Raw genomic sequence first — 12,828 nt, 5'->3', positions numbered from 1 at the left:
GTTGGGGATTTGAACACAGGTCCTCATGCTTACTGTGCAGTGCTTTTACCCACTGAGCCATCTCATCTCCCCAGCCATCCTTCTACCCTTTAAACTTGCTGCAAAAATTCAACGCTTTACTAAGTAACTAATAAGCAGAGCACCTTCTAAATACAAGACATCACATGTTGAGGTGTTCTGTAGACTCTCATCTTACCCTAACTGCCACTTGCTGGTGTGCCTGAGATGTGTATTTCTACACCTATCAACTGAGGAATCTCCAGCTCGTGGGCTGGGAAGCAGAAAGGTCTAGCACTCAGTTCTGAGCCAAGGCTAGGTTCTCAATGTCAAAGATATTTGTTTTGGAGATGACTAAAATTTGTATTTAGAAGAAAAGCAATTAGCTTTGAATTCTGTCAAGGTCTTAATACGTTGACATGGTCTTAGGATGTGAAATTGCTTTATATAGAGGAAGAAAATGAAGAGGTTGGGGGGAGGTGACAGTCGTGGGAAAGCCTGTTCCAAGAGTGAGGACCCTTATGAAAACCCCTCAGTGGACTCTGGGGAAGAGAGGAAGAAGTGCTTTAGAGTAACTGAGGAAAGCAGTCAACCAGCCCGGTTTAAAGTGGAAGAACACTTGCTTTATTCTCGAGTGTTAGCGCCAAGCTTCTGCTGAGGATTCACGTTGCTCTACAGTGCCCTCATTTTTCCTTTTCCTTTGCATTTCCTTCCTGCCCAGATGCAACTGGCAGCAGCCCAGTGGGCACTCTGGGGGAAACTGTTTGCTCCTTCGCCCCATCTGGACTGGCCCTGTCTTTTTCGTTTCTGGACTGGTCTGTCAGTTGCCCACCAACATTCTGCTAAGGCACAGAGGAAGTTGGTGGTCCTCCTGACCATGTGGCACAGTGATGGTGGAAGTGTGCACACATTAGCAGTTTGGAATCATAGTCAAAGCTTCTATGCAATGTGTGTGGGAAAAACCAAAAAACAAGCAGGAAGGAATGGCAAGGAATGGACATTGTTTACACATTTGGGGAGTTCATTCACTAGTCCAGGGAAATCAGGCCCAAGGTCAATTTTGTTTTCTTCTTAGCCAGGAAGAGGGTGCTGTTGCAGAGAGGAGGACACGTCTTAGCTAGCAAAGAGGAGCTTCTCTGCATAAGGGGATATTGGAATTGCTGGAGGTCTGTAGGAATGTTCTTGGATGTTAAAATCTTGCTGTGTTCACAGTGAACACGGTGTGAAACCCTTCCCAGGGCCACTGTTCGCTGACTGCCCTGCACTGACTGCCTAAGAACAGAAGAGGGCAGCTCACCATGTCTTATGAAGGCTTTATTAGAATTCCAGGAAAAGAAACAGGCCTTTGAATGAAAATGGTAATATTTGCTTTTTTAAATGAGCGAATGGCATAATTCTGTCAATGGTTTCAAAAGAGAGGGAGAGGGAGAGGGAGGGAGAGGGAAAGGGAGAGGGAGAGGGAGAGGGAGAGGGAGAGGGAGAGGGAGAGGGAGAGAGGGAGAGAGAGAGAGAGAGAGAGAGAGAGAGAGAGAGAGAGAGAGAGAGAGAGAGAGATGAAATCAAAGGCAAAAGGGAATTTTCCAGCTAATCTGGTCTGTTCTAATCACATTGTTTACTGGCCCTGCAAGGTTACCTGGGCAGGAAGTTTTGAAATCAGGATTAAACACCAGGCTTTTACCTGTATTCCACATTGTTTGCTGTCTGAGTCTTGCTTGGTCTAAGGCTTACTTTGGCTTACTTTCAGAACAAACCCTTTATCATTCTGCTAAGATATGCTGCTTTTTTACATTTTACATTTGCCAGTAGTTTGATTATCTAAGTGAACACTTTAAAGATTTATTTATTATTATTCTGGATATGTGTGCCTACATATTTTTATTTGTACTATATGTGTGCAGGTGCCTGAGGAGGCCAGAACAGGGCATTGGATCTGCTGGAACTGGAGTTACAGGAAGTTGTGAACTGCCATGTGGGTGCTGGAAATTAAACCTGGGTCTTCTGGAAGAGCAGCCAGTGCTCTTAACCACTGAACCATCGCCCCAGCTACTAAATAAACACTTTAGAAGCAGAAAACTAGCTGGATGGTAATGGTGCATGCCTTTTATCCCAGCACTTGGGAGGCAGAGCAGGCAGATCTCTATGAGTTCAAGGCCAGCCTGGTCTGCAGAATGAGTTCTAGGACAGCCAAAGCTACACAGACAAACCCTGTCTAGAACCCCATCCCCAAAGCAGAAAAATATACTTAGTTACTTTCTCAGGTTGTCCTACATCTTTTCATCTATTGATGTTTAATTCAGATGTTAGAAGGTGACTCTAATAAAGGGCAAGTGAGTTTGAAGCGGGGCAGGGTGTTGACAGGGTGACAAAAGTTGGCTTCCAGTTAGACTCTGGACTCTGTGTAATTTTTATGGTATGCAAGAGCATGGTGCTTTCTGCTGAATACATGGTCTCTTTAGTGGTCCTGTTTGAAACTTGACGTTCGTTGTTGTAATACTTCTATTTCCACGGGAGCATCTAGAACACTCAAGAATTATTAAACTTTCAAGGGGGAAAACCTCCCAAATAATATTTGCTTTATGAGATGTCTCACTTCTGAGCCTTGCTGTTCTCCTGTGAACATTGATGGACAAAGAAGAGGTATGGCTGCAGCAAACATTGTTTGATACCTAAAAATAAAACTTGCAGATTAAAAAAATTCACATATTTTGAAGGGACCAGTTTCATGTGGTCTTATCAAATCATCCCATATAAAGTTTAGCATTTCCCTGGGGTCTCTAGAAGACGTGGTTAATTATTTTGAAGTACAAAATACTGACCACTGGGAACCATAATGTCCTAGGATAGGCCTTTCCAAAGAATTTAGATTCTAGTTCTAGTCATGGCTGAAATCTAAGGACTTTTCTGTTCTGCTGGATAGTGTTTAAGGTGTTTCCAGAACAGACAACCATAACTGACTGTGTTCTGGAGCCCATTTCTGTGTGCTTCCTGCTCAGTGTATTTATGGGTTATATGCATCTGAATCTAACATCTGTCTGTGTTTTCTCCTTCATAAGAGTCTGACTGATGTTTGTGCATTCCTTTGTGTTAGGCTCCTGTTTTCTTTCTCACTCTGCCACAAATCCTTAGTCATTTAACCAGAGGTTTTTTTGGGATGATGGAAGGGGAATTAATTTTAAATGCCTGCTTTTGGAGAAGAAAAAGAACAGAGGCAAAGAAAGTAGCTTAAGGGGCTTCTAATTAAATTTAGCATCACTATTTGTAGAACTAGAATGGACACTTGGAGAGTTGATAAAGATGGTCACATATTTCAGAGTCAATCTCTACTATTTGGTTTGTATGGTTAAAAAATAACAGGTTTAGTTGGAGGACAGAGAGAAAGCAATCTGAAACTGCGTGGGCAACTCCCTCCCTGCTGGTTAGTTTTCATAACACTAGAAGGTGCTATGCAGGCTGTTGGTGGAGAAAAGACATCAGTGATCTTACCCAGTGCTGGGCCCTGCCTGCTACAATACCAGCCTGTCATGCAAGATTTGCCCACATCTAACAATGGCCTGACTGTTATAGGTGTTATATGCTTAGTACTTTAACCTGGTCAAAAGCCCATGGTAGGGGGTTCACAGACCTAGGGAACCTTGGGATGAGTCTAGTAGCGTTTTGTTAAATATGGTCAAACTGCCTTCAGAACATTTACTTTTTTTACCCATAGGCCTGGGCTACTTTCAGTCTTGGGCAAAGAAGCTTCAATTTCTTTGGGAAGCAGATAATGTAGAGCCTCATAATTGGTCAAAAAAACAGAATAAATGACTACGGAGTGCTCAGCCTAAATGGACTCTGTCCCCTATAGCCTCAAAGTTCAGGAGACATTGCTGATGAAGGGTTAGAAAGAATATGAAGCTCCTCCTCTGTTGGCAGTTGATGGCCACTGGGAAAGGTAGAGTTAAATTTCTCCATGATGGTGCCTGGTAGGTTTCCCAAATTCCACACACCTATGTTCATGTGAGCAGTACTAACTGGACTCAGTGAGTTATAGAAAATAATGGAAGACATAAAGGATCTGCAGGAAAAGGGAAGAGAGGGTAAGAGATGAATATTATCAAGACACATGGCACACACTTATGAAATTATCAAAGAATAAATACATATTTAAGAAATATTAAAATTTAGGGTATGAATTGTTCAGGCAAATTAAAGGTCTGTGTTAACTCATTAGCTGATGACAACTTACTAGATGATTGCTTTATTCACTGTTAAATTTTAATTGCATAGTCATAACTTTATGAATATATTCTGGCAATAGGCCATTTCTACACTTGACAGCCAATCCCACTAGCACTGGGTAATGCTGGCATCCATTGCTTTCTTTTCATGGTAACAGCAACTATGTACAAAGAATTCACCGCTTTCTAGGCTGGGATACACAAACCAGCAGACTCCTACCAGGCTTTCAGTGAAGAGGACATGTAGCCAGATACATGGATGCTTCTCCACACATGCCAAGCAGACATCACCTGGGTGTCTCTTGATTCAATTCCTTTCTAACACCATGTCCTCAAGTAGCTCACAAGTTCAATGCTCATTACCACAATACCATCCCTGTTCCAATGCCAACCTTAAGTCTGGGACCTTCATTCTTCTTACCAATCACTTATAAGTCACGAATTTCTATACTCTTTTCTCTGGTTCAATAATTTGTTAGAACATCTTATAAAGCTCAGGGAAATATCTCACTTATATTTATCATTTGTGTGTACTGTACATGTAGGTACTGGTGTGCATACTTGTGTGCACATGCACATGTGAAGGCCAGAAGAGGACATCAGATGGCCTTTGTCACTCTGCCTTATTTCTTATTTTTGAGCCAAAGTATCTCTCTGAACCCGGAGTTCACTTTTTTCCCCACTTAGGCCGGCAGCCAGCAATCCTCAGTGACCACCCTGCCTTTATCTTGGGCAATGTGGGGGTTATTGTTGGCATGTGTGAAAATGCCCTGCTTGTTACATGGGTGCTGGAGTTGAAATGACTCAGGTAATGTCATTTTGTTTTGACTCCATTTTGTGTTTGCTTAGACAGTTCCCAGCCCTCTCCCCGTCTGCACATAGTAGTCATGTCTGCCTTGGCAACACATTTGTGATTTCCATGGCCTTGACCATGATTCAGATGTATTAACCAAAATAATTAATGTAAACTAAAACACCTGAAAAAGATATGTCTTTAAAAAAATAACTGGCATGCTATGTCTAAAATAATTGTTATTCTCTACTAGAAATAAGTGTTTCAAAGTTACTATGACCCTCATTTAACTTTGATGTAAATTATGGTCCTTGTGGTTTTTGCCTTTAAAAACTCTGTACTGAATTGGGACTCCTGAGTTGGGGCTATTTCTGGTGTTGGCACGGCTCCAAGAAGGCCATCACCGCCAGTCCCTCTTACTGCCCGGTAGCGAAGGAAGATGAGCGAGTCCAGCTCAAAGTTTAGCCAGCCTCTGGCTTCCAAGCAGGAGAAGGACGGGACTGGAAAGCGAGGACCGGGCAGGTGCAAGCAGCCTCTGGTGAGTCCTGGGACGGCGCTAGTAGGGAGCCCAGTGGAGTGCCAACACCAAAGAGACCTCAGGACCCACCAAAGGGAAGCAAAAATAAGGGTGCTGCCAATACACGGAAAACTACCACAAGGAGGAAAGCAAGGGGCAGACCCAAGAAACTGGAGAAGAAGAAAGAGGAGGGCGTCTCCCAGGAGTCCTCAGAGGAGGAGCAGCGACCATGCACAGTGCCACCTGCTCCTTGGCCATCAAAGGAGCAGCTTTCCCCTGGGACTGGAAGCCCCGCTTCCAGGCCCCTCCCCCCCACTGCACAGGACTGCACCAGCTACAGGCTCTGTGGCTCCCACAGCAGCAGGATTTGGCTCAGTCCCTGAGCCCTCCTCCCCAGCATACCTGTCCTCTTCTGACAAGGGTAACTTCTCATTTAGTCGCAGCCTGTCCTGCTGTGCACCTGCCTTAGAGACATTGCTCTGGGGTGGGGGGTCTCTTTGTCTTGCGGGTCCCTTCTGCTCTGCTGTTCCTGGCTTCTTTGTCTCTGAGGCCAGTTTCTGTAATTCTTCAGATCAACTCATTTTCTTATGAGTTAAACATTATCCCACTTTTAATTAAAGAACAAGACTAGTGAGTCCTTGGTCTGCTCTTCAGTGCTATCTGAAGATCATTAGCTAGTCCAGGCTTTGGAAACTGATGGAAGATTAGCGATTAGGGATTCTGCTTTTCCTGTAATCAGTGAATCCAACAGCTAGTGTTCCCCGGAATGAAAGGGGTTTTTGTTTATTTTTAAGTTGCAGTACTGAGTAAATGGGGAGGCAGCAGGAAAGAATATTGTTTTTAAAAATCTTTTAAAAGATTAATTTATTTTCTTTATGTGTATGAGTGTTTTGCCTCAATGTATGCCTGTGCATCATGTGCATACCTTGTGCCTGTGGAGGTCAGAAAAGGCCCTGGAAACTCTGGAACTGGACTTGTAGATGGTAGTGAGCCACCATGTGAGTATTGGAAATCAAAACCAGGTCCTCTGCAAGAGCAAAAAGTATTCTTAAGTACTGACCCAACTCTTTCCAGTCCCAAGAACAACTGTACAAAGAGAAATTTGTGAAACAGAGATAGCTTAAAATCAGATGGCATAAGACACAGAGGCACTACCATTATTGCTGTTATAGTTTGTTATAAATGGTATGATATGACTCATGGTTGGAGAGATGGCTCAGTCAATAAAATGCTTTCTTTGCAAGCACAGGGAATCAAATTTAATCTCCAGGATCCATGTATAAAGTTTCATGTGGTATCATGCACTTATAATCCTGGAGCCCATGAGGCAGAAACAGGAGGCTCCCTAGGCCTTATTATCCAGCCAGCCTAGCTGGATCAGTGAGCCTCAGGCCAATAAGAAGCCCTGTCTCAAAAAACAAGGTGAATAGTTCCTGAGGAACAACACTGGAGATGGCCTTCTGGCCTTCACATGCATGTGCACATATGTGCACCTGCACATATGCATGTGTGAGTGCCTGCACTCATGTGCGCACACACACATATATACAGAGTGAGTGAGCAAGTGAGAGAGAGAGAAAGAGAGAGAGGCAGAGATAGACAGACTGATGAATAGATAGATGAAAGAGGGGAGATATGAATAGATGTCTATTTTCCCCAGATGGAGCACTGAAGAAAGGCAAAAGACACAGTTCTACTGAAGTCCAACTTGGTGAACAAACGTGTTCAGTAGAATGACTGAGGAGTTTCTTATAGGAGCATGGATGACTGAGAGACAGCTGCACCACCAGAAGCCCACTGTAGCATTGGTGAAGACTCATAAAAGCTTGCATCCCTGGAGTTCTCTGAATGACCTTCAGACAGCATGGCAGACCAGCAAATCTCTTATGAGCAGTTCTTATATAACCTCAGAGAGGGAAGAGCCCAGTGAATCTTGTAAGCCTTGGGGATTTACAGGGACTTTTGAGTTGTATATTTCTTGAGTCTTAGCAACCTCCCTCCAAGATAGAATGTCTCGTTAGGGAAAATATTGCTATACAACCCAGGGATGAACAGGGTAAAGGACTTTCTACCCTCAGAGTACCTCTGGTGTTCAGCATCCTGTAAACTCATCAAATCCCGAGTTCATCAGCTTCCACTCATTTCCTGGAGAGAGGTGAGGAGGAAGGCAGTTTCCAGCCTCTGATCACTTGGTCTTCCTGCCGATGGTCCTGCCAACAAATTGTCTAGAGTTTTACTGTGTGTCACTTCATTGGAGTAAGCTCAAGTGTTATTAAAAGGGGCTAATTATGAGAGCAAAAAGCATTCCTGTCACCTAGGAACTTGCAAGCATTCCAGCATCTCTCTCTCCTGAAAAGCATGGGAAAAGCCCAAATGGGTTTCACTACATAAACTCTATGCTGTGCACTTACTTAAGGCTCATATAACCTTATAAAGTGGGTGTTATTATTATCTCTGTTTTGTCCATGAACTCAGAATCCACATAGTGACACCTGTCTCAAACCTAAAAACAACAACAACAACAATAATAACAATGCCTTAAAAAAAACCCAAATTATTTGACTGTAATCTAGGGGGAAAATCAGACACAAATTCAAATACTATTTGAATGGTAGGGGTGAAAAGAACCACCGCTCTTTTTTTTAAAGATTTGCTTTTATTAATTTTATTTCTCTCTCTCTCTCTCTCTCTCTCTCTCTCTCTCTCTCTCTCTCTCTCTCTCTCTCTCTCTCTGTGTGTGTGTGTGTGTGTGTGTGCACGTGTGCTGACACATACCGCAGCATTTGTGTGGATGTCAGAGCGCAATGTTTTGAGAGTCGATTCTCTGCTTTCATCTTGTGTTTGAGGCAGGGTCTCTCTTGTATTTGTTGCTGTACTGTCACTAACTCCGTACTGTACTGTGGCAGTATTGCTAAACTCTCACCACCTCCACATGTCACCACAGCAGTGTTAGACCTGTGTTTATCGAGCCACTGTGTCCGGGTTTTTCGCATGTCTTCTGGAGAGTGAACTCAGGTCATTAAGGTTGTGTGGCAAGTGTTTTTACCTGCTCAGCCACCTTGCCAACCTGCTCTCCTCTTCTGAGGATTTTATGATGAGATGCTGATATAAACTGACAGTAGATGAACAGGGGAAATCACACACAAGGTTATTATGAGCACAAGACACCCCAGGAAAAAGAGACCCTGATAACATAATGATTTAGGTGTGCTCTATCCACGAGGAGAGGAAAATGGGAATCATAGCAATTTAGATTGAGAATGTAGGATTTTTAAGGGACATGTGTGGTCCCAAAGAGTAGACAACAGCCCGTGACAATGTCTCTCTGGGCTCTGACTCTAGCATCAGTTCTAGCTTTGTTTAACTTACACTAAATTTCCTGTTTGATGAGATTCTGAGGACAGGTTCACAACAATCACTTCTGGAAGAACTCACTGTAGTTACGTAAAGTGTTGGGTGGAAGCTGAGGCTGCAGTTGCTGGGAGCAGAGATTTGCACCCACAAAGCAAAAGTAAAGAACATGATTCAAAGAAGTTGATTTCTTTAGGCTGAGATGTTAAGGGCAGTGTCAGCCAGGTGCTTGGGTCTATTTAGGGCCGGAAGAAGTTGCTATCCAGTTCCTAGAAGTCTTTTGAGAGCTGCTGAAATTCCCATTTTTGTCCCTTATCTGGTTCAGCAGAAAGATGTCACAGGGTGGACATAGTACTTTTCTGCTCAGTTAAGATTGAGTCTAGAACAAAGTCTTTCTTGAGTTAATAGTCACAGTCATCATTCATGGGTATCTCAATGACTTTTCTGTTGCTGTGATAAAACACCATGACCAAGGCAACTTACAGAAGGAAGAGTTTATTTGGGTTTATGGTTCCAGAGGGTTGGAGTCTATGACGGTGGAGCGAAGGCGGGGCAGCAGGAGCAGGAAGGTGGAGAGAGAGAGAGAGAGAGAGAGAGAGAGAGAGAGAGAGAGAGAGAGCACATTGGGAATGGTGCAAGGCTTTGAAACTTCAACGCCTGCCCCCAGTGACAAACTTCCTGCCCCCAGTAATTCCACGCCTCCTAAGCCTCCCCAAATAGTGCTATCAGCTGAGGACTGTGGTTTCAGTTAGGATGGGTCCCACAGACTCACATGCGTGAATTCATGCTCCCTAGTTAGTGGAACTCTTTGGGAAGGACTGAGAGGTATAGCCATGTTGGAGGGGGTGTGCCACTGAGGATGGGATTTGAGGTTTCAAAAGTGCACACCAAGCCAAGTCTTTCTTCTCTCTTTCTCTGCTGGCTACCAGTGGATCAGGTGTGAGCCCTCAGCTACTGCTCCAGTGCCATACCCATCTGCCGCCGTGCTCCCTGCTATCATGACCACAGACTAACCTCTAAACTCTGAAACTGTAAGCAAGTCCCCAATTAAAGGCTTTCTTCATAAGTTGCCTTGGCCATGGTGTCTTTTCACACAATAGAGCAGCAACTAAGACAGGGATCAAGTGTTCAAATGCCCAAGGCTATGTGGGACATCTCATGCAAACCACCACAGCAGGAGATTTTCTTCTCCTGTGCTTTTGGAGAGAGAATGAGGGAGAGACAAATGGATGGGAGAAAATAAGAAAGCTCTTGGTTGTGAGGCTTTCTTTAGTTCACAGCCAGCCTTCTGAAGTACTATGATTTGAGGTGCTGTTTCCTAAGTCCCTGCAGGAGCCAGACAGGTAGCGTTAATGAGTGGGAAAGCTAGCTAACATTTGTGAACAGAAGGAAAGGCTAAGCTGAGTTTCTGTTTTCATTCCACTAAAAACGTTATCATTTACTTATGTTTGTGTGTTTGTGTGTGGGTGTGCATGGGCTACAGGGGAAGTGTGGAGGTCAGAGGGCTTGCAGGAGTGGGCTCTTCTTCCACCACGGGGTCCCAGAGACTGAGCTCCAGTTGTCAGGCTTTCCCACAAGGCATCTTTACTCACCGAGCCCTCTTGTTGGCCCACTTCCCATTTTCTTTTTTTTTTTTTTTTTTTTTGGTTTTTCGAGACAGGGTTTCTCTGTGTAACTTTGTGCCTTTCCTGGAACTCACTTGGTAGCCCAGGCTGGCCTCGAACTCACAGAGATCCACCTGCCTCTGCCTCCCGAGTGCTGGGATTAAAGGCGTGCGCCACCACCGCCCGGCCCCATTTTCTAATAAAGACATTTCTACAGAAAAATATTTATCCTTGATAAAAAGAGAAAGAAAACAATATTGATGGTAGTGGACGTTCAATCTCAGTGTCAGACAGACAATAGGGACAGACATGAATTGTAATGTATTTGATTTCTTGCCCTGTCTAAAGTGGTTGTCACTATTAGATTTAATGTCTTCAAGTTTTTTTCTCATATAAGGAAGGTATTAATATTTTATATGAAATATATGTACTTTTAAAAAGGCAGGATTTCTCTGTGCAACAGCCCTGGCTGTCTGGGAACTTGCTTTGTAGACCAGGCTGGCCTCAAGCTCACAGAGATCCTCCTGTCTTTGCCTTCTAAGTATTGGGATTAAAGGATGTGCCACCACTGCCCAGCTGAAATACATGTACTTTTAATTTTTAGATAAACATTTTTAAAGATATAACAAGATTTAGAGTCATCTTAAAAAGTCAGGCATTGCCAGTTGGTAGTCTCTGAAAGAAATGGTATCTTGTAGTGTACTCGTTTTGCAAAACCCCCAGAGACCACCAAGGAGCCGGTTTCTGATACAAGCACATAAGGGTCCTTTTATTCAGATTCAACCTGGGCCACCGCATGGCAGATGGAAGGAAATGTAGTGGTGGCCAAGAGCCCAGGTGTAGAGAGTTTTTATAGGGAAAACTACAAGCCAGGGATTGGCAACGGGATTGGGTAGAAGAGATATGGGGCAAGGTGATTTTTTGATACTATTGGGTTAGACTTTTGGTGGGGAACCACAACCCACTGAACAGGATTATCTGGACTGCTCAGCAGGATTATCTAGATACCTTCAAGGGCCATAAACCACAGACAGGATGTCTACAGGAGGATACTGCTCTGTATCCGTTCGAGTTGTCACAGCACATTTCTGAGGTCCTTCCTAGAACTGAGTACAGCAGGTAGTCTGAGATGGTGGCCCTTTCCCTAAGATGGAGCCTGTAAAGTCAATTCTAGACCTTCACATTAGTTGCGTTTGTGGGGGGTCCAGTACAGTCCAGAGAATCATCTATGGCAGTTGTACTTTCAGTTTCAAATGACTGAGTTTATTACCCATGTAGTAAGAAAAAGAAAGAGAACAAATGTCAGGATGACACATAATAAGGTGACCTTCTGGCTCTGCTCCCACCACAGGCACTTTTTATACCATGGATAAACAAGAGTGATCTGGTGGAAAGCGGTCCTCCCTCTAGCTTTTCTCTGGTACACAATGTTTTTAATATTCTTGGGTGCTTCTTCTCTCATTTCAAAGCCAGGGAGGCAGCCCATCACTGGACAAGGGACTCCAGAAGACACTTAGAAACAACCCTACTTAAATCTGAAATGGGGTGTGGCAGGCCTTACCCTGCTTCCAAAGCCAGCTTCCTGGTGAGATTAAATGCTCATGACAATTTGCAATATAATGCATATTACAGTGGGAGTGTACAGGTAGAAGAACAGATGGGGAAATAGATTGACTCACATTGTTCCTTAGTAGCACTGAAGTCAGTCATACATGAGGCTGTATCACAAACAGGAGTATTTTCCCAGTCAGAGAAAGAAGAGCTATGAAAACTTTTCATAATGATAGCTTCATATATTGATGAAGTGTAAAAAAAATCTTCATAAATATTTAAAGTGAATCAGTGTGGCCTACGAGCAACAATAATAGGGGAGTTTTTCTCTATGCACAGAATAATCTGCAATTGCTACAGTAATTTACATCTTGATGGATATTTAATGTATGCATTTGAACTCTTGCTTTTATCTGTACAAATATAGGTTTAGTCAATTCTCCTCTTTTTCTTTCACTACTAAGATACTAAGAAAGAGTAGAAAACAAACAAGTATGAAGTGGGGCACAACATTGCTTAAACCCTTCTCTACTAAATCTCACCCTAGCTGTGCTGAATGAGCATTTCTGGAGGCACTGGTGTCCCCTCCTTTCACGGGAGGTTAACAAAATTGAGAATGACACCCACATACCCAGCGGCCCTATAACAAAACTAAAGGTAGGAATGAAGGGCTCAAACATGGCATTGAGGGGCCATGGGGAAATTAAGGAAGGACAGAAGAAAGGCTGTATGCTGTGTGGGTTCATCATTTAGGGTGTGTGCTTCCTTTGCTCCTCTGGAACATCACAATGGACCTTG

General features: G+C 43.6%; 1 pseudogene; it reads left to right on the top strand.

The window, feature by feature from the left end:
- Positions 1–5,446: 5,446 nt before the first annotated feature.
- LOC131912391 (high mobility group protein HMG-I/HMG-Y-like) lies at positions 5,447–6,025 on the top strand (annotated as a pseudogene).
- Positions 6,026–12,828: the final 6,803 nt, after the last annotated feature.

The sequence above is a fragment of the Peromyscus eremicus genome, chromosome 6, assembly GCF_949786415.1.
Source record: "Peromyscus eremicus chromosome 6, PerEre_H2_v1, whole genome shotgun sequence".
NCBI classification, from domain to species: domain Eukaryota; kingdom Metazoa; phylum Chordata; class Mammalia; order Rodentia; family Cricetidae; genus Peromyscus; species Peromyscus eremicus.
Note: the sequence above shows the minus strand (reverse complement) of the source record. Positions and strands in the feature narration are given on the sequence as shown.